This window comes from Dryobates pubescens, chromosome Z, assembly GCF_014839835.1.
Source record: "Dryobates pubescens isolate bDryPub1 chromosome Z, bDryPub1.pri, whole genome shotgun sequence".
In the NCBI taxonomy this organism is placed as follows: Eukaryota; Metazoa; Chordata; class Aves; order Piciformes; family Picidae; genus Dryobates; species Dryobates pubescens.
The window spans coordinates 71,786,804-71,808,473 of NC_071657.1; positions in this window are offsets into that span (position 1 = coordinate 71,786,804).

The window sequence follows — 21,670 nt, forward strand, 5'->3', positions numbered from 1 at the left end:
TAGCCTCTTTCATAGTTTAGGAGAAGTGTTTTTGATTTCTTTCATCTTACCTGTTCTTTCTGTGTTTCAGCTGACATAAAGCCACAGGCTAGTTGTTTGTTTTTCCCCCTTTATTTCACAGAGAGGAGTGCTAAAACTATAGAAGGCTACATTACTGCTATGCAGTCTTACTGCTGTTAATGGCAGTCTTACACTCAATTACCACAGTCTTCATAGAAAGTTTAATTAACCAATGTAATGTGAAAAAAAAAATGTATTTAATAGCTAGATTGAGTGGAATTGTAGTATTAAACACAGTGAGATATCTCTATTTTGCATTAGAATGAGGTACATCCCAAATCATGAGGGGGGGAAAATGATGCTTGAAACAACCTTGTGCCAGAAATAAATACTGCCTTATTATTTCTGACATTGGAAATAACTATGATAATGCATTCACTATTGATCTTTCTCAGTAGGATTCCAGCTCTGAGTCATTGCTCATCTTAAATGGCTCAGTGAGTTGCAAGAGCTGTCAGAGCTTCTCCATTTAGTCTTGCAATCTTTTTTTTTTTGTACTCCATCTGGTTAACAGTACTGAATACCTGTGGAGCACCATTCACATGGACATGGTGAAACAAGCCTGGAGAACAATAATGACTAGAACTTCTGGGTTTATTTTTATCTTTTTGGTTTTTTTGTTTGTTTTTCAAGTACACATCAGTAAATTTTTGAGTTCCAAAAAGAAGGTTGAATAATGACCTTGGAAAAAATAAACAAAATCAGTAGTTATAATACAGAGAAGTCAAAATAAAGTGTATCTGATTATTTTTTTTCTTTTGGCTTTAACTTGCATGAATATCTTCATTAATGGATGTGTATTTTCTTTCAATTTTACTGAAGCTTTTGATACTGTGCCATGGTTTAGTTGATTAGATAGTGTTGGATGATAGGGACACAGTCTCAAGTTGTGTCAGGGGAGGTTTAGACTCGAGGTGAGGAAAAAGTTCTTCACTGAGCGAGTCATTCGTCATTGGAATGGGCTGCCCAGGGAGGTGGTGGAGTCGCCGTCCCTGGAGGTGTTCAAGGGGAGATTGGACGTGGCGCTTGGTGCTATGATCTAGTTGTGAGGTCTGTTGGAACAGGTTGGACTTGATGATCCTTGGGGTCTCTTCCAACCTTAGTTACTGTGATACTGTGATACTGTGATAGGTCAGACTTGATGACCTCAAAGGTCTTTTCCAACCTGGTTAATTCTATTCTATTCTATTCTATTCTATTCTATTCTATTCTATTCTATTCTATTCTATTCTATTCTATTCTATTCTATTCTATTCTATTCTATTCTATTCTATTCTATTCTATTCTATTCTATTCCGTTCCATTCCATTCCATTCCATTCCATTCTATTCTATTCTACTCTACATCCTTCTTTGTGATACGAGCAAGTTCATGGTGTGATGGATGAAAAAACTCCAGCAGTGTTTCTCAGGGTTCAGTCTGGGCCCAGTACTGTACTATTTACCACTGATCTGGAGGCAGAAGTTAAATGCACCGTTAAATATGAAACTTGAGAGCTGCTGGTGATTCTCTTAGGAGACCAGAGGCCTTGCAGAGGAATCTAGATTGGGCACTAATTAATGGGATGAATGGGCTAACTGAGTATTGTGCAAGTCCAAATGATGGATTCTGCACGCAGGAGGGTGTAATGCCAGGCACAAGTATAACTTGGAAGAGGAATGGCTGTAAAACAGCCATGTAGATAGGGATCTGGGGTACTGGTCAACAGCAAACTCAACATGTGTTAGCAGTGGGACCTGCTAACCTACAGGGCAAACTAGATTTTGGGGTAAATCAAATGCATCATGATGAGCTGGTCAAAAGAGGTGATTATACTGCTGGTTTTAGCAGTAGTATGACCTCACCTTGAGTGCAGTTCTGAGTCCCAGAAGGTTATTGAGTGCATCCAGATGGTGGCAACAAAGCTAGTAAAAGGGCTGGAAGGAATGTCCAGTGAAGACTGGCTAAGGACTTTGGACTTGTCTAGTTCAGGGAAATGTAAGGCTGAGGCATGAGCTCATTACTCTCTACAGCTTCCTGAGAAGATGTGGAGAGGCAGATATTCCTCAGTATCATGTTTAAATGCCTTTTAAATACCTCCATGAGTGATTCAGCCACTTCCCGGGCAGCCTATTCCAATGCCTGACAAACCTTTCAGTGAAATTCTTTTTGTTAATGTTCAGCCTAAGCCTCACCTAATGCAACTTGAAGCCATTCCTACTATTTCCTTCCCATTCCCCTCCTATTCCACTAGTTACCTGGGAGAGGAGAACACCACCTGCCTCTTGACAACCTTCCTTCAGGTAAATCTAGAGAGTGATAAGGTCTCCCCTCCATCTCCGTTTCTCAGACTAAATAGCCCCAGTTCCCTTAGCCACTCCTGATAGGACTTGTTCTCCAGAATCTTTACCAGCATTGTTGCCCTTCCCTAGACCTGCTCCAGCACCTCAATGTCTTGTAAGGAGGGGAACTTCTTAGTTCTGGAATGGACTTTGGCATCACTGCAAGGCACAGTTTGAGCATTTGTACAGGTGAGGAGCCTCTCATAATGCAGTAAGTGGTTTGCACCTACCTTATTTTTGTGGATAAGAGGAAGAAGTAGTGTTGGTATGGGCAGGATGACTCTGAGGCCACAGTTGTGGAGCATTTAATTTGCGAGCACATGTGTAGGTGGAGAGGTTAATGCTCTGAATACATACCACATCTGAGAATCATGCTTAAAGGAGTAAATGGCACAGAAGACAAAATGAGAGCCTCAACAGTAATCCAAGGGAGGTATCATCATGTACGCATGACAAGGCTAGGAATGAGTTTAAGAGCTGGGGCAGCTGCAAGGTCAATGGAATTGTTGGGAGATCCCAGGAACACATTCCAGACACTAGTGGACATGATAAATCCAGAACTGACGTACCTCTGAAATAAACATCAAAGAAAAGCTACTTTATATACTTTTTAATATATAATCAGGCTAGTACTTAACCTTTCAATGGTTCCCAGGTCCTCTGGATGACAGTAATTTGAATGTCTAGAAAGGGTTGGATACGAATTGCCTGGAGAAGAGGAGGCTCAGGGGTGACCTCATTGCCCTCTACAACTACCTGAAAGGTGGTTGTAGCCAGGAAGGGGTTGGTCTCTTCTCCCAGGCAACCAGTGCCAGAACAAGGGGATACAGTCTCAAGCTGCACCAGGGGAGGTTTAGACTCGAGGTGAGGAGAAAATTCTTCACTGAGAGTCATTCGTCATTGGAATGTGCTGCCCAGGCAGGTGGTGGAGTCACCATCCCTGGAGGTGGTCAAGAGGAGACTGGACGTGGCACTTGGTGCCATGGTCTAGTCATGAGGTTTGTGGTGACAGGTTGGATCTTCGAGGTCTCTTCCAACCTTGGCGATACTGTGATACTGTGAATTGACTAGCAGCATTAATGAAAGGGGAATTTAAATAAAGGTGGCAGATATTCCACAGGAAAAATGGTATGCTTCAGAATTGTAACCAGGTGAAATGATTTGGTAATTAACAGTCTTCCTAGGCTCTGGGATAGTTTAGAGAATTTTAAATTTCTCCTAAAGAGTGATTGGCCATTGGAATGTGCTGCCCAAGGAGGTGGTAGAGTCACCATCACTGGAAGTGTTTAAGGAGAGACTGGATGAGGCACTTGGTGCCATGGTTCAGTTGATTAGATGGTGTTGGGTGATATGTTAGACTCGATGATCTCAAAGGTCTTTTCCAACCTGGTTAATTCTATTCTATTCTATTCCATATATATAACTATATAATTCTCATAAAGGAGATAATACTAAAACAAAACCGAACAAGCAAAACAAAAATCACTTTTGCATATAATGTACATAAATATCAGAGCTGTTAAGAACAAAATTCAGAAAGTAGACAGGATCTAGTTAATCATTAAAAAAATAGTTTCTCTGGATAGGGAATTTGTTCTTATGTTTTAAGACTAGTTTCAATTTGACATAATAGAAATGTAGGGACATTAGTTACAGTTAATATGCATTCAATCTTCTAACAAAGAAAAGTTAAGTAGAAGCTTTAAAGGGGGATGATTTCTCTGCTGTGCTGAAGATAAGGTTAAAGAATGAAGAAAGAGCAGCACATGTGAAAGCACATAACCTACAGAAATAAATTAAGTAACATATTTAATTAGCGTAAAGTACTAATTGAAAATTGAACTCCTGCTATTGTAAATTTAAATCTACCTCATTTCTCAGCATAATCTTAACCCAAGATAACATTAAATTTCCTCTGTAAAGCTTTCTATGCAAAGCTAGCAAAGTGAAACCTATGATACTGCATTAAATAATGGTAAAATTAAAACTTGGCAGATACAATAGTGATCTGGGCAATGCTGTGAATGCTCATGTTTCACACATTTAATGTTAAGGTAAGTTAACTCTGCTTAGGTAGTACACCTGTCTCAGATATTAAAAATGTATCTAAAAATAAATTACTGAATTAATAATTGTATTAATTGCTATGTACAGCCATGGGAGCACTGATACTGAATTAATTTAGTACAGATTGAGATAGACCTGGCCATCTGAATGTTTGTATGCAATTATAGCTTGGTGCTTAATGACTCAGGGGTATCTTATCCCCCAAAAGGAGTTGGTTTATTGTTTTCAGTAACAATTATTGTCAGAGCTGGACTAATGTTGACACTTCATTAGTAGTTTCAGGTGATCAGAGATCAAGGAGGAAAAACAACTCAACCTTGCAGAATAAGACTCTTAGAGTGAATTCCAAACCTTTCAATCTGAAATGCAATGAAATGGCCCATTAAGGCTTTTGCATGATGTGTGCCTTCATTGGAAGTTCTAAATATAGAAATTACAGCCTTATTTTTGTCCTTAATCATCCAAGCTATATCGAAGCAGGAATATCTAATAAAAATAGAAATTTAATTTAACACCTTTGTGTGCTTTTCTATGGGAGAGTTCATTAACATCATATTTAAAAGCTGTGTTTTTATACAAAGGTTTTCATTGTCTAATTACAATGATAATTTTTTTGCTGCACTGTATATTTAAGAGTTAACATAGTTTATGTTAAAAAAAAATCACATAGGAGTTCTTTGTAATCTAAGAACTGCAGTCAAAGAACACTGAATTAAACCTCTAAAGACTATTGTTCAATATTATCTACTAATCAACATTCAAATTGCATTTATGTCATTATGAGTCCCTAGCCTTATTTAGGCATCCATTTAAATGAGGTAAGACTTTATGCTTAATTGATATCTCACTGATACAACTTATAACTGTAAACTTAAAATCTGTTGATTTCAGTGAACTGTTGTGTATTATAGCAGTGATTTATGATTTATGACTGGGCACAGTATAGCTGCTTTTCAAAACAAACCTTTTTAGCTAATCTGTTTATCCATTTCCGCTATTTCTTTTCCAGCTTTTGCAGCAACCCAGACTGGGAATATTTTACTTTTAGCCACTTGAATGAAGTAATTTATTCTTACCTACTAGTTAGATCTGTCTTTGCCAACACGGAGTGAAAAGGGAATGTACCATGGACAAAGGTGCCTGAAGCTCTGTGTAGCATAAGTAACTTACTTCCAAAAGACATCTTATTTGTGGATAGTTAAAGCTGAGTGGAATTAATGCCCACTTTTGCTGTGCCTTGGGTCTAGAATCAGATACTTCTAAGAATTTCTGTTGGTATAAGCTGTTGCAGATTAAAAAAAAAACAAAAACAAAAACAAAAACAAAACCAAATAACCAACCAACCAACCAAAACCCAAACAAATAAAACAGAAAAACAAAACAAGTAACCAAACAACCAAAAAAAACCACCACACACCAAAAAAACACAACCAAAGCAAACAGCAACAAAAAAACCCACCACAAGTCTTTAGCATAAATATTGGAAAATACAAAATTTTTAAAATATTGTAAACTATTTTTAAATAATTTCCCATCTTTTCAAACTAAATTTGAAGCAGTAAAGAGGTCTTTATACTCTGCTTCTATGAGCAGTTCATCATATTTGAGTATGGGTTTCTAACAAACTATGAATAAGAAAAAAACAGCAAAAATGTTTTGAGTGTTAGAGAATTTAGAGAACTGAAAAATTTTACTTTTGCAGCTTCTGAGATGCTTTACTTAATCATACTTTTAACCCAGCTATATTCAACCTAGTTGTGTTAAGGACCATATACACGTTGTCCTAAAAATTTCTGCATTTTTTTTTTTCCCCAAAGACAGCAAGAAGATAAAATCCACTATTCAATATCATCAAACCACTGATCAACTTGCCACCCAAGACCAGAGAAGTTTTTCTTTTCTGTTGCTACTTGGTAAGGTTATTTCCCTTTCTGACGTTGGTATGTATGGACCCTAAATCCTTCATGCTTTTGAAACACCCTCTAAACCATATAAACAATTCAGGTTTTGCAAAAGCTCCTAGCCATTTCAGATAAAAATCCAGATCTAATTTGTTTAAATACTGCACACTATGTATACTTCTCTGGAGTATTCAGAACTTCTCATTCTTGACCTCCCCCTTTTCCAGCAACCTCCCCCTCACACCTACAGTCTATCACTAAGTCCTTTCCTCCAACACAGCTCTATTTAATAGTTAGAATTCTTTTAACAGGTGTCATATCTGACATTTCACTTCTTTTTGTGTGCTCAGAACTTGCTATATAGTACATTCCTCTTATCTTTATTATTATTATTTTCTAGGGATTCAGTTAATGTCTTGTACTTCTGCTGGACATCTGACTGTCTAAGCTGTGTCAGCAGCACTGCAGATAGCTTGAGGTTAAATTCATTCCCCAGAACATACTTCTGACTTACAGATACATAACTGGCCTGAACACAGGACATTATTACTGCAAACTAGCAGTGAGAGAAAAAATCCACAGGTTTTCTGCACATTATGGCACACAACCCCATGCAGTGCTACAGGCTGGGGTCAGAGTGGATGGAGAGCGGCCAGAGAGAAAGGGACCTGGGGGTACTGGTTGACAGTAGGCTGAACATGATCCAGCAGTGTGCCCAGGCAGCCAAGAAGGCCAATGGCATCCTGGCCTGCATCAGGAACGGTGTGGCCAGCAGGAACAGGGAGGTCATTCTGCCCCTGTACACTGCACTGGTTAGGCCGCACCTCGAGTACTGTGTCCAGTTCTGGGGCCGTCAGTTTAGGAAAGATGTTGAACGTTGATGGAACGTGTCCAGAGAAGAGCAACAAAGCTGGGGAGGGGTTTGGAACACAAGCCCTATGAGGAGAGACTGAGGGAGCTGGGGTTGCTTAGCCTGGAGAAGAGGAGGCTCAGGAGAGACCTTCTTGCTCTCTACAACTACCTGAAGGGAGGTTGTAGACAGGCAGAGGTTGGTCTCTTCTCCCAGGCAACCAACACCAGAACAAGAGGACACAGTCTCAAGCTGTGCCAGGGGAGGTTCAGACTGCATGTTAGAAAGAAATTCTTCACAGAGAGAGTGATTGCACATTGGAATGTGCTGCCCAGGGAGGTCGTGGAGTCACCATCATTGGAGGTGTTTAGGAGGAGACTTGATAGGGTGCTTGGTTGGATGATTTAGGTGATTAGATAGTGTTGGATGATGGGTTGGATGCGATGATCTTGAAGGTCTCTTCCAACCTGTTCTGGTCTATTCCATTCCATTCCATTCCATTCCATTCCATTCCATTCCATTCCATTCCATTCCATTCCATTCTATTCTATTCTATTCTATTCTATTCTATTCTATTCTATTCTATTCTATTCTATTCTATTCTATTCTATTCTATTCTATTCTATTCTATGCCATACATAATACCTGGTTAAAATGCTTAAAAAAGAATGACTAATTATAAAGCAAAAGTTGCATGGTTTTCTTTCTGACTTTCAGGAAACCATCCAGGCTGTGTCATGCACTGTATTATGCATAGATGTTAATATTTCATTCAGATGTGGATATTGCAGGTGTTCATATTCTCTACAGTACAGCCATTGCAATAAATGTACTCACTTTACAGGATCATAGAATCATAGGAAGCTTTGGATTGGAAGGGACTTTTAAGGGTCATCTAATCTATCTTGCCTGCAGTGGGCAGGGACATCATGGCTTGTTGTTTTAGAAGCACTGTGTACTACATTTGAAGGTGGAGAGGTGAGCAAACCTTTACTTCAAATAACATAAAATGAGGGGAAAACAATATCTAAGAAAGTGTGATAAAATATGTTGGGGTTTTTTTTCTCAAGAACAGGGTATTAGAGTTTCATTCTTGACAGCACAGTAGCACCTTTTATGACTTGCTTGCTGCCTTGGCAAAGACAGAACAGAAGAGAGGAGCAGATGTTTTTGGTTAAGAATATGAGCTTAATAATCCACAAGCAAAGAATATGAGTTCATGTTACTTCTGAAATCCAATTTAAGGACTTGATTTACTAATAATTTTAAGGTTATGCTTGAAATTAAAAGTTAGTGATGCATGAATGTAGTCTCACATAGAACGTAGATTTACCAAGATATGATAAAGACAGTATCTGAAATGTCACATAAATAAGATTATTCTAGACAGTGATTGTGCAAGGTGGTGTAGAAGGTGTAAGCAAATATGGCAACTTAATAGAGTAAGTCTGGAAATAATAAGACTTTTCCCTTGTTTAAGGAAAATTTGGTTAGAGATATGGGATATCCACAAATCTATGGGCAACAGCAGCAAGCACCCATGAGAGTTGTGGAAGATTGCAGTTATTATGACCAAGCCGCTCCTCATTATCTTCAAAATGACATGAAGAACAGTAGAGGTACATGAGGATTTGAGAAAAGCTAATGGCCCTCCAGTCTTCAAAGGGGTAAGAGGGAGGACCCAGGAAACTACAGGTCAGCCGCACCTACACCCCTGGGAAGGGAGTGGAACAGCTCATTCTGGAGGTCATTTCTAAGCACATAGAGGAAAAGTCAGCAGGGATTCCCCAAAGGAACTGATAGCCTTCTGTGATAGTGTGGCTGGGTATGTATGTGAAGGGAGAGCAATGGATGTTACCTACTTCAACTTTGGCAAGGCTTTTGATGCTCTCTCCTCATGGAATAGAATAGAATAGAATAGAATAGAATAGAATAGAATAGAATAGAATAGAATAGAATAGAATAGAATAGAATTAACCAGGTTGGAAAAGACCTTTGTGATCACCGAGTCCAACCTATCATCCAACACTAATCAACTAAAACATGGCAACCAAGCACCCTATCCAGTCTCTTTCTAAACACCTCCAATGATGGTGACTTCACCACCTCCCTGGGCAGCCCATTCCAATGGCCAGTCACTCTCTCTGAAGAACTTCTTCCTAACATCCAGCCTAAACCTCCTCTGGTGCAACTTGAGACTGTGTCCTCTTATTCTGGTGCTGGTTGCCTGGGAGAAGAGACCAACCCCCACCTGGCTACAACCTCCGTTCAGGCAGTTGTAGACAGCAATAAGGTCTCCCATGAGCTTCCTCTTCTTCAGGCTAAGCAATCTCAGCTCCCTCAGCCTCGTAGAGCTTGTGCTCCAGCCCCTTCACCAGCTTTATTGCCTTTCTCTGGACATGTTCCAGCAAGTCAACATCTTTTCTAAACTGAGTGGCTCAGAACTGGGCACAGGACTCAAGGTGTGACCTAACCAGATAAGCTTATGAAGTGTAGGTTAGGTGAATGGACAGTGATATAGATTGAGAACTGGATAAATGACAGTGCTCAGATGGTTGTGGTCAACAGTCCAGAGTCTAGTTGGGGACTGGTGATGTTCACCGGGATTCAGTTCAACGTATCAGTGACCTACTTGAAGCAACAGAGTGTACCCTCAGAAAGTTTCCTGATGGTACAAAACCAGGACAAGTGGCTGACACACCAGAAGGTTGTGCTGCCATCTAACAAGATCTGGACAGACAGGATATTTGAGCAGAGGTGAACTCATGAAGTTCAAAAAGGGCAAGTGTAGGGTCCTAAACCAGGTGAGGAAAAACCTCATGCACCAGTACAAGTTATGGGCTGACCTGGTGGAAAGCAGGTCTTCAGAGAATGACCTGGGAGTGCTGGTGGAGAAGTTCACCATTAGCCAGCAATGTGCCCTTGTGGTCAAGAAGGCCAATGGTATCCTGGGGTGCATTAAGAAGAGTGTGGCCAGCATGATGAGGGAGGTCCTCCTCTCCTCTACACTGCCCTGGTAAGGCCACATCTGGACTATTGAGCCTAGTTCTGGACTCTGCAGTTCAAGAAGGACAGGGAACTACTGGAAAGAGTCCAATGAAGGATTAAAACGATGATCAGAGAACTGTAGCATCTCTTTTATGAAGAAGGGCTGAAGGGGCTGTTTATCCTGGAAAAAAAATATGACTGAGAGGATACTTTATCAATGCTTATCAATATCTAGAGGGTGAATATCAGAAGGATGGAGTTAGACTCTTTCTAGTGGTGCCTAGAGACAGGACAAGGGGTAATGGGCACAAACTGGAGCAAAGGAGGTTGAACATAAACATAGGAAAAACCTTCTTTCCTGTGAGGGTGACAGAGTCCCATAGCATTCTGCTCTTAAAGGTTGTGGAGTCTTGTCTGGAGACTTCTCTTCAAAACCCACCTGGATGCAATCCTAGGTGGCCTGCTCTAGATGAAACTGCTTTATCAAGAGAGTTAGATTAGATAATCTCCAGAGGTCCCTTCCAAACTCTTCCATTCCTTGGTTCTATGCAATTGCTAGAAACGCTAACTTGCTGAACTGTAATTGTTTTCCACATAAATAAACATTTGTTGAAATTAGCAAGTAAAAGATCTGAAAACTCTTGAAAGTAAGGCAGGAACAGCTTTATCCATTGGACAGAAATTTCTCCCCTGGGGAGAGAGGCACTTTTATTGAAGAGGAACTTTATCTATTTGCCTTTTCATCCTTTCAAAAGTTCCTTTTTAACATTTTGGATCTTGTCCTAGTATTTATTGTCTCATAGTGAAATTGATTCTCAGCCATGAAGTAGAATAAGATACATAAAAACTATAATTTCTCTTCCATAAGTTATGGATTACTCCTACCAATTTAGCACTCTGAAAACTAATAAAATAATGAACTACAGTCTCATATTACCTCACAGCTGGCAGTGACAAATGTCAGAGGGATACTAGTTTTGTGCAAATATTTCAGTAGAAAAACTTTATCTGGGTTACTGTGTCTTATTTTTCTTCACTTAATCTATGTAGAAGATGTTTTGTTACCTTGATGTATTTTTATTGATCTGTGTAATTTTCTTTCCTAGTTAGTTATGAGTCATTACCATGGAAAAAAAAAAAAAAAAGAAAGAAAAAAAAAAGGAAACAGTTCTGTATTACTGCAACTCATTTTAGTTTATACCCTGATGGTAACAGAGGAAGTTTGCAGTTCAATTCAGCCAATCTGCATTCATGGGCAGTGACTGGCTGGAAAGCAGTCCTGAAGAGAGAGATTTGGGGGTACTGGTGGATGAGAAGCTCAACATGAACTCTCAATATGCACTTGCAGCCCAGAAAGCCAATCAGATCCTGGGCTGCATCAAGAGAAGTGTGGCCAGCAGGTCAAGGGAGGGGATTCTCCCCCTCTACTCAGCTCTGCTGAGACCCCACCTGGAGTACTGCATCCAGTTCTGGAGCCCCTATTACAGGAGGGATATGGAGGTGCTGGAAGGTGTCCAGAGAAGGGCCATTAGGATGATCAGAGGGCTGGAGCATCTCTCCTGTGAGGACAGACTGAAGGAGTTGGGGCTGTTCAGTCTGGAGAAGAGAAGGCTCCGAGGTGACCTAATTGTGGCTTTCCAGTATCTGAAGGGGGCCTCCAAGAAGGCTGGGGAGGGACTTCTCAGGATGTCAGGTAGTGACAGGACTAGGGGGAATGGAATGAAGCTGGAGGTGGGGAGATTCAGGCTGGACATGAGGAAGAAGTTCTTCCCCATGAGAGTGGTGAAGCCCTGGAATGGGTTGTCGAGGAAGGTGGTTGAGGTCCTCTCCCTGGAGGTGTTTAAGACCAGGCTGGATGAGGCTCTGGCCAGCCTGATGTAGTGTGGGGTGTCCCCCATGGCAGGGGGGTTGGAACTAGATGATCCTTGTGGACCCTTCCAACCCTGACTGATTCTATGATTCTATGTAGAATATAGTATTTCAGTCTATAAAAGTTCCAAACCAAAACCTCAAAGACTTTCTGCTTAGACGATTTAAGCTGCGTCTATCTGGAACTGGCCTATATGTGTAATACTTTTTAATAGTGTTTGTTTGTTTTTATTGGCAAAAGAGGAAAATATACACTAAAATATTTTCCAATTTATTTCAAAGGTAGAAGAGTATTGTGGAGGGTTATTTAACAGAAATATCAATGTATTTCTCTGATATTAAGGAAAATGTAACAAGACTGCCAATCTACTCTCTTCTGCTGTCTAACAGGAATACAACAGCAGTTTCACTTTTCACATGTCAAAATTCAGTGAAAATAGTCATATAAAGAAAAGGTCAGAAGCATGGAAAAAATCTCTCTTTTAAGGTTTCATGTAAGTGTTACTCTGAGCATTTTTTACTTTGCTTATCAAGTTACTATATTTGGGGAAATCTTAGTTTTTTTGTATTTTGGGTTTTGGTTTTGTTGTTGTTTGTTGTTTTTTTTTTAAATCGTAGAATCATAGAATGCTTTTGGTTGGAAGGGACCTCCAAAGGTCATCTAGTACAACCCCCAGTGACCTGCTGGTTCTCAGCTGGTCAACAAAGGAAGTACTTCTTAAGTGTGCTAGCCCTGTTGAGAGGCAGCTACAATGTATTTTTAACTTTTTCCCCTTAAATGTCATGGTTGAGCTTGTAGCAATCATAATCCATAGCAGAAGGGGAAAATGTTTAAATATCAAAGGTTTCCACTTTGACTTTCAGACTTTAAATTACGAGCTTTAAAGCAGAAAGAAAAATGGTCTCATTTACTTCCAAGAAAATGAAAATACTGGGAAAAAAAAACAATCTGTGTGACCTGTGTCACAATTTAAAAGAAAAAAAAACCCCACAAAGTAACATGATATTACCACAACATTACATACTTTTATTTTGTTTCTCCTTTTAAAGATCTATATAATTTCCATTTCTTATTTTCATACCAAAACACCCTCACTATCTTTTATCTGTCAGTGAAGCTTATTTTAAGAATTAAGATAAAAACCATTAATATATATCTGTCCTTCTTAACCCATATTCTACTTGAGTCATAGAAGTCTATTCCTGCCACATCATGTTTTTGAGCAATTCTTCCAGAGACATTTATTTGGTATTTGTGTCACAGAAGTTTAGAGGCAGCAAAGTTTTCCTACAGAAATGTTAATTTTTAATTAATGAAAAATGAAAAGCTAGTTTCTTAAGTGGAAATTTGAGTTATTATTTTTTGTTCCAAATCTTTCCCAAATAGTTAAGACAATTAGAAAGAGCTAGAAAGTAGAAGCCTTCAAAAATTATATTGTTTAATTGTCCACTCTCCCAGTCAAAGGGAAAGTATGACTATAAAATTTAAAATTATTGAGGATGACATTTGTGAATCCCACTCCTTCTTTACCAAGTACAGCCAAAAGTAAAAATTAAGTAGAAGTCTTCTTTTAGGTGAAAGATTTGAAACAAAAGTCAACTTCACAAATGGCTGGGGTTTTTTATTTTGGTTTGGGTTTTTGCTTGTTTTGTTTTGTGTGGGTTTTTTTTTGTTTGTTGTTATTGTAGTGGTTTGGGTGGGGTTTTTTTGTTTTTTTACTTTTTTGTTTGTTTGGGTTAGTTTGTTTGTTTTATTTTGGTTAAATCACATGTCCAGGAAAAAGAATAATATTTGCAAGAAAAATTTATATAGTTCCTCTGAACAACCCAGTGGATTGATTGAATATCATTATGTTTTATGTTACCATGAACTCACTTGAGAAAAGAACTACATGACATCTTTTCAACTGAAGCCTTGTTTTCCTGTATCACAGTGAAAATAATCCTTTTGACTTGGAAACATGCCTTTCAATTATGTTTTTTTCTAAAACTGCAAAACATTTGCTTTGAAAGCTGATTACACTACATAAATAGATATCCAGAAAAGACTGGAAGCAACTGAGTTTACATCCTTTTCAGTATGAGTGTGTTCAGTGAGTTAATCGAAAAGTTTATACTAATGGCATACTATAAATTAGTACATCTGCAATAAAAGAACTGATTTTCCATTTTAATCTCTTGGGAGCTGTTCTGTGAATGTATTTCTGTCTTAGGTACTGGTAAGTTCAATGAGGTACACTATAGGACTCATGCTCCAGTAAACTGATGAAAGATGTTAAATTCAAGAACAGCATTAAAGTTATGTCGGGTGGCAGTATAAATGAAATTCTCCTAGTAGTCCCTTGTAACCTGCTTGGGAGTTTGTAACTCAGCTGTGAAATGGGCACTAGATTGAAGAAACCACTACACAAGTATGTAGAAAAAAATGATTTTATTGAGTTCGATGAAACTACTGTAACAGGCTTTGACTTTTAGCCTTCTCAGGGAATGTGAATGAATTGTTGATCTATGTGTAGGAAATATGTGATGTTTAATCCTCAGATTAGCTACTTTTGAGTTAACATGTTTATATCATAGAATCATATAGTTGTTTCTGTTGTAATGTTTCAGCAATACAATGTCCAGCTGCTCACTAAACCATGTCTCAAAGTGCCATGACTACATGTTTTTTTTAACACCTTCAGGGATGGTGACTCCACCACCTCCCTGGACAACCTGTTCCAATGCTTGACCACTCCTTCAGTAAAGAAATTTTTTCTAATACCCAACCTAAACCTCCCCAGGTGCAACTTGAGGACATTTCCTCTAATCCTATTGCTCGTTACTTGGGAGAAGAAACCAACATGACCTCACTTCATCTATAGATCTGTATAGGTGTATATAGGTATACACAAATATCTTTAATATGCTTTAGCAATAACCTCAGAGAAATAGCTAGTATAAACTGCCCTATTTAACCTACAAAAATCAGAAATCTGGCATAGTTCTTACTGTGTTTCAACTCTTTCAAAGAAATTTGAATTAAATGTTAAAGTCTTACCATAAGAATTACAGCCTTTTGAGATCTTGGTGATTGTTTACAATGATCTCTACGCATTAAATTCTTGAGGTCAGTAATAAGTGGTGCCAAATATGTGGAAATCTAACTCTACTCATATTCCCTAGTGAAAAGGAGAGAAATTCAGCTGAAGTCAATGGATTTCTATATTTGTTTCAAAAACATTTCAACAAAGATAAACCATTTTAGAAGACATTACTGTCCTTTCTCCTAGTGTGGCTGTGAAGAGAAATTCAATGTGTGCAAATTGAGACAAGCAAGAATTGCAGAATAATTCTACATAAACCCTTATGCTGCTATATATGGGGGGGGGGGGGGAATATACAGGCATACACACAAGAGTTCCTCAGAAGTAAGATGATGAAAACTGTTCTCATTTCCAGCCCCAGTGGGAACTTAAAACCCATATATTTTCCAGGACGGAAGATATTTTGGGTATGTCACAGGAATGAGTATTAGTTGTTAGAATAATGTCTGATAGAAATAGCTGCTTCCAACCTCATTCTGTACATACTGATAAGCAGCTAGTATCACATGGACAACAGACCATACCGTTGTGCTGTTGAACATGACTCTTGATGCAATGAACTTGGATTGTGCTAGGGATGTTTCAACACACAAAATCTAGATTTTTAGATTCGTTTAGATTTACAATGCACCCTATCTGTTAGTATAGTGTCTCCCAGATGCACAAAATCCTTCAATGTAAATGCAATCTCTATATTTAAAATTCTGTAAATTCTTACTTCCAAATTGTATTTTACTTGGTTCAATAACTTCAGCAATCAGATGTGGTAAAGATATTATTTAGCTGCTTTTAAATTTTCATTTTGCTCTTGCAGAAATACATGTTCCATTTGTTTTCTCATCCTTAATACAGAGTAGAAATGTATTTTGGTAGATAGAGAAGATAATATTCCTCTCTTTATTAAAATAGTTCTTTGATGAATTGCTTAAAACAAAAGAAAATATAAAATGGGTTGCAATTTTTTGCTATGTAAAAGCTACTAAGATTCTTCAGGAATTTATATCTAATGTAAGGAAGAAAACTTAACCTGTTGTATTTTTGCAATTCACTGCCCTGTGTATATATACTCAGGTAAAAATATATGTGCTCAAACTGAGGAGCTTCTTGTGTAGCACAGTGTAGTCAGGCAAGCATTTAACTGTTTTTCAGAAATTATCCACAATCTTAAAAGGAATTGGGAGGACCAGACAATCCGTATAAAACTCATTGAACTAATTGTTCTCCTTTTCTTCCACCCTCTGTCCCCCTGTACAGAAGAAGAGAGAAAGGAGAAGAGAAAGTTGCTGTTAGACTTAATCACAACAATGCAGCTGAGCTCAAGCAGAAGCAAGTTAGTATCTCTCCAGAGTGAAGAAGCAAGAAGAGAAAAGGAAAATGCTTTGGTACAACCAGTTTAAATTCCTTATCTCTCCAATGGAGTCGTTCAGAATTATCTTCATTTTCCTTTTTACACCCAATAGTGATTTATTTACATTTTACTACTTTTCTGCTCAAAATCTGTGAAAAAATTTTAAAGGCATAGCCTGAAACTACCACAAACTGTTATACCATAGCTATGGAACTCCTCCAGAGGGGGTGGAAAGTCCCTAGAGGGAGGCATTGGATATTGTAGTATGTTGTTCCACTCCTCTTCCTGTATTATCCCCATATAAGGAGCCAAACTTCTGTTCAGCTATCTCTTGGCTCTGAGCTCTTAACTTTAGCTTCACTTGCTGTGTTGGAGGGAGGCCTTGCTGGCAGTGGTAAGCTATTTTTGCCGTAGTTTTGGTTGTGGTTTTTTTTTTGTCTACACAAAATTATTTTTGCTGTGAGGCCTAACCCAGGGAGCTAGGCCATTGATGATTCTGGTTGTATATATGCTTTTTCCCTTAATACTGTTGTATTATGTCTAGTTTTTTGTAAATAATAATTCTATTTAATTTCCAATTCTATGCAAGTTTTTTTATTTACACTTTTGGGGTAAATTCTACATTCTGTCCTAAACTGGTCATTCAAACCAGGACACATAGAATGGCTTCAATTGGAAAGGACCTTAGAGATCATCTACTCCAACCTCCCCACCATGGGCAGGGTCACCTCTCAACTAGACTCCACTGCTCATGGCCTCATCCAACCTGTCCTTGAAGATCCCTAGGGAGGAGGCATCCACAGCCTCCCTGCTCAGCCTACTCCAGGGTCCCACCACACTCATACTGATGAACTTCTTGCTAAGATCCTGTCTAAACCTACTCTTAGCTTAAAGCCATTCCCTCTTGTCCTGTGGCTAGACACCCATACAACTACTCCCTCTCCAGCCTTCCTTGTAGGATTCCATCAGATATTGGAAGGCAGATATAATGTTGCCCCAGTGTCCTCTCTTCTCTAGGCTGTACAATCCCAGTTCCCTCAGCCAATCCTCCTAGCAGAGGTGTTCCAATCCTTGGATCATCTTTGCTGCCCTCCTCTGGAGTCACTCCAACATCTCTGTGTCCTTCTTATGATGGGAACACCAGAACTGGACTCAGTATTTGAGGTGGGGGTCTCACAAGAGCAGAGTAAAAGCAAAGAATCACCTGTCTTGACCTGCTGGCCACACTCCTCTTGATGCAGCCTGAGATATAATTTGCCTTGTGGGCTGCATGAGTGCGCTGTTTACTCATGCTGAGCTTCTCATCAATCAGTTCTGCAAGAAATTATGTGGAATGAACAAAATTACTTTGTTTGTTTGTTTGTTTGTTTGTTTTAAAACTTGGGTGCTGACAGTTGTGGAGTTATTTTGGGTGACTATTCTCAGATTTCTACGACCACAACAGGTCCCATACATAGATTTACACATTTAGTGGACATAAATAAAATTCATAACTTTAGAGTGTCTGATCTGTCATATTTCCTTTTGTTCTTCAGGTCATATTATTTCAAAAATTTTCCCGATCAAACCAAATCAAAGAAAAGAAAAAAAAAAATCAAAAGTTAAAGCATATTCTTTTTCTTCTCAATTCTTTTTCTTATGTTAACATTTTTATGCTTTTATCTGCTACTTCTTTTCAAACTCTGAATTTTCCTTTACATATTTAATGATTTAAGCTGAAAATTTGAATAACTATCACCATCTAATTCTCAAGTGTTATATTTAGCCTGGAAAGTATGAACAGTAACTATACCACCACAAATGACCTTCACTTGTGAATATCTGACTTTTCAAAACTGATCTTTCAGAATGCATTTAGCTCACCTGCAGGGAAAAGGGTTGTTATACTTGATTTAAATAAGGAAAAAAGATATTCATGAGATTATATTTCTTTGAAATTATAGAGATGTTAGGCTATTGGAACTGAAGGGTTTTTTGATGGCTTGGCCAGAGAATGTTAGAGAAATACAATGAAATAGAAGAAGAGAAGATGTATAGACTTAAATATTTTTCAAGATTATGAATAAAATTTGGATTATGTAAGTCTTCAGGGCCTAGTTTTGTCTTGTTCTTTCTTGAAGTCTAATTAGATTGTAATGGTTTAGCACAAGGGCTAACCTGCCTGGTCCTCCAACACAAAAGCGAGAAGAGTAAGACACAAAACTCAGAGCTGAGATAAAGAGATAAGAGTTTAATATAACATGAGTCATCATGAGCACAATGCATAATTGCCTTAGCCAATAATCTAATTAATCTAATAATCTATAATTCAATGCATGTCTAATAATCTAATGATACAATGGATGATTACCTGAGCCTGCAGAGGAAGCAGAGTGAAATGTAGGGAAAAACCAGCATAAAACAAAAAATCAAACCCAGCAGTCAAACGTGACTCTCACATGGCTTGCTGGCATTCCTGTGGAAGGGAAAAAAAACACACCCAAGAAGCTGGAATCCAGAAGGAGCAACCAGAACAGTAAGTGTCCCAAGTTACAATCTTAACTGCAAGCCCCATAATACTTTGCTCCAGTTAGCACTTTCTCTTTTTGAAGCTGCCACGACTGCATCATGGTGTGAATAACAGAAGCAGGTTCAATTTAATCCATGACAAGATGCATAGAAATTCACATTTTGATGGCTATGTAACATGCCTTTGAATTTCAATATTTCCAGGTTTGTGCAGTTCTGTTTACACACTTATTTGCCAATATAAGTGAATGGTTTTAAGCTGAGGGAGAGTAGATTTGGACTGGATCATTGAAAGAATTTCTTCAGTAGGAGGGTGGTGAGACTCTGGAATAGGTTGTCCAAGCAGATTGTGTTTAAGGAAGGTGCAAAAGAATTTGTTTAAATATTTTCTTTTAAACAGAGTACATGTGGAACACTCCTCAATACCATAATGGGAATGATCTGTTAATGAATTTCTGGGAACAAATTTTCATCACAACATACAGAGAGACTTGGATAGATTGGATCCATGGCCAACATTAATGGGATGAGCTTTAACAAGGCCAAATGCCAGATCTTGCACTTGGGTCACAACAACCCCAAGCAATGCTACAGGCTTGGGGCAGTGTGGCTAGAAAGCTGTCTGGCAGAAAGGGACCTGGGGGTTCTAATTGACTGGAAACTGAATATGAGGAAGCAGTATGCCCAGGGGGCCAAGAAAGCCAATGGCATCCTGGCTTGTATCAGAAATGCTGTGTCCAGCCACACTTTCAGTATTGTGTCCAGTTTTAGGCACCTCAATACAGGAGAGATGTGGAGGTGGTGGAGTGAGTGCAGAGGAGGTCAAGGAAGCTGTGAAGGGCCTGGAAAAAAAGTCTTATGAAGAGCAACAGAAGCAGCTGGGGATGTTTAGTTGGAAAAGAGGAGGCTGAGAGGAGACCTTGTTGCTCTCTACAACTACGTGAAAGGACATTGTGGAGAGGCTGGTGCTGGTCTCTTCTTCCAGGTAATTAGTGACAGAACAAGAGGGAACAGCCTCAAGCACTGGGTTCCCTAGCAGCAGATGGAATGCATTTGTCCCAGAGGAGGAGAAAAGTCCTAGCACATGAGAACAGCCTATCACAGAAAGGGAAAAGGGTTCAAGGAAGGGAGTTAGCAGGACTCATTGACAGGGCTTTAAACTAGATTTGAAGTGGGAAAGACCTGAAACCAGTCCCCTCAGACAGGAGTCTGAGGGTGGTAAGCTGGAGTCAGGGGTGTGTTTCAGTCTGTAGAGGGAAAGAGACTCTGTTCTTTTGAATATTCCCGTGTTATGAAATTAGAGGCACAAACAAGGCCAAAATAGAACAGCTTGACTATTTATTACACCAATAAAGTGGATGGATCAGAAGGGGAGAGAGAAAACAGAGTGAGAGAGAGAAGAGGAAAGGAATTATATTACCACACCCCTCACCCCCCAAGACAGTTTGAGTCTGTGGAGGAAAGGTGCTGCAGGAGATGTTGGGTCTGTAAAGCAAGGGTGCTGAGGCTTTGGCTGTAGAAGAGATGTGGTCCTCTGGGCATCCTCTTCATGTCCCTGAGTTGCAACAGATGGAACTTAGGACACGGAGAGAGGGTTCCTCTTGGTCTGCTCCATCCAGGCTCTCCTGGTATTCTCTCCATTTTTCTTCAGAGCAGCATTGCCCTGGGCTTTTCCTGCTCTCATGCTTTCCTTCTCAGCAGCATTGTCCCTTCTCGTGTGTTTTTCTTCATCTGTGTTTTCCTTCTACTGAGCCAGTAGTTGCTCAAGCCTTTTATACAGTTTTTAGTCCTTAGGTATGTGTCCAAGTATTGTCCCCCAGGAAACCAGAGGCCAAATGGTGAATCCATTGTCTCACCATCCTCTCTTTCTGGGGTACCTGATGGGTGGATATTATCTTGTCTTATGCATATTCCTGAAGGTGGCCTCAGTCCATTTTTGTCAGGCCAGCTGTGGCCCAGTGAGCAATCATTATCTTTGCACCTTCCCCATAGTCATTCCAGTGACTCTGCCCAATACACATCAGCTATTGTCTGGGCAAGCAGCAAAGGTTATTTTATCTTTGTTGAGTCACATCAGATGAGGCAAGATTTTAGTCTCTCTCAGGGTGAAACCAGCAGCCCAGGTGAAGTGCATGTACACTAATGAGATCAAGGACGATCAGGTTGAGTGCCTGTGGGTGAAGATTAGAGGGAAGACCAACAAGGCAGACATCCTGGTCAGAGTCTGTTAGAGACCACCCAACCAGGATGAGGAGGATGATGAATTATTCAATAGGCAGCTAGAGGCTGTCTCAAGATGGCCTGATCTTGTTCTCATGGACGATTTTAACCTGCCTAATATCTGCTGGGAACTTAACACAACAGAGAGGAGGCCGTCTAGGAGTGTATGGAGGACAGCTTCTTTTCCCCGTTGCTGTGTGAGCCTAACAAGGGTAAGGCTTTGCTTGGCCTCCTTTTCACAAATAGGGAAGGGCTGGTGGGAGATGTGGTGGTTGGAGGCCGTCTGGGGTCCAGTGACCATGAAATAATTGAATTTTCACTCAAGCTAAGAGAGGCAGCAAGAAAACCTCCACTCTGGACTTCTGGAGGGCAGACTTCAGGTTACTCAAGAAACTAGCTCAGAAGGTACCTTGGGAAACAGCTCTTAAAAACAAAGGGGTCCAGGAAGGCTG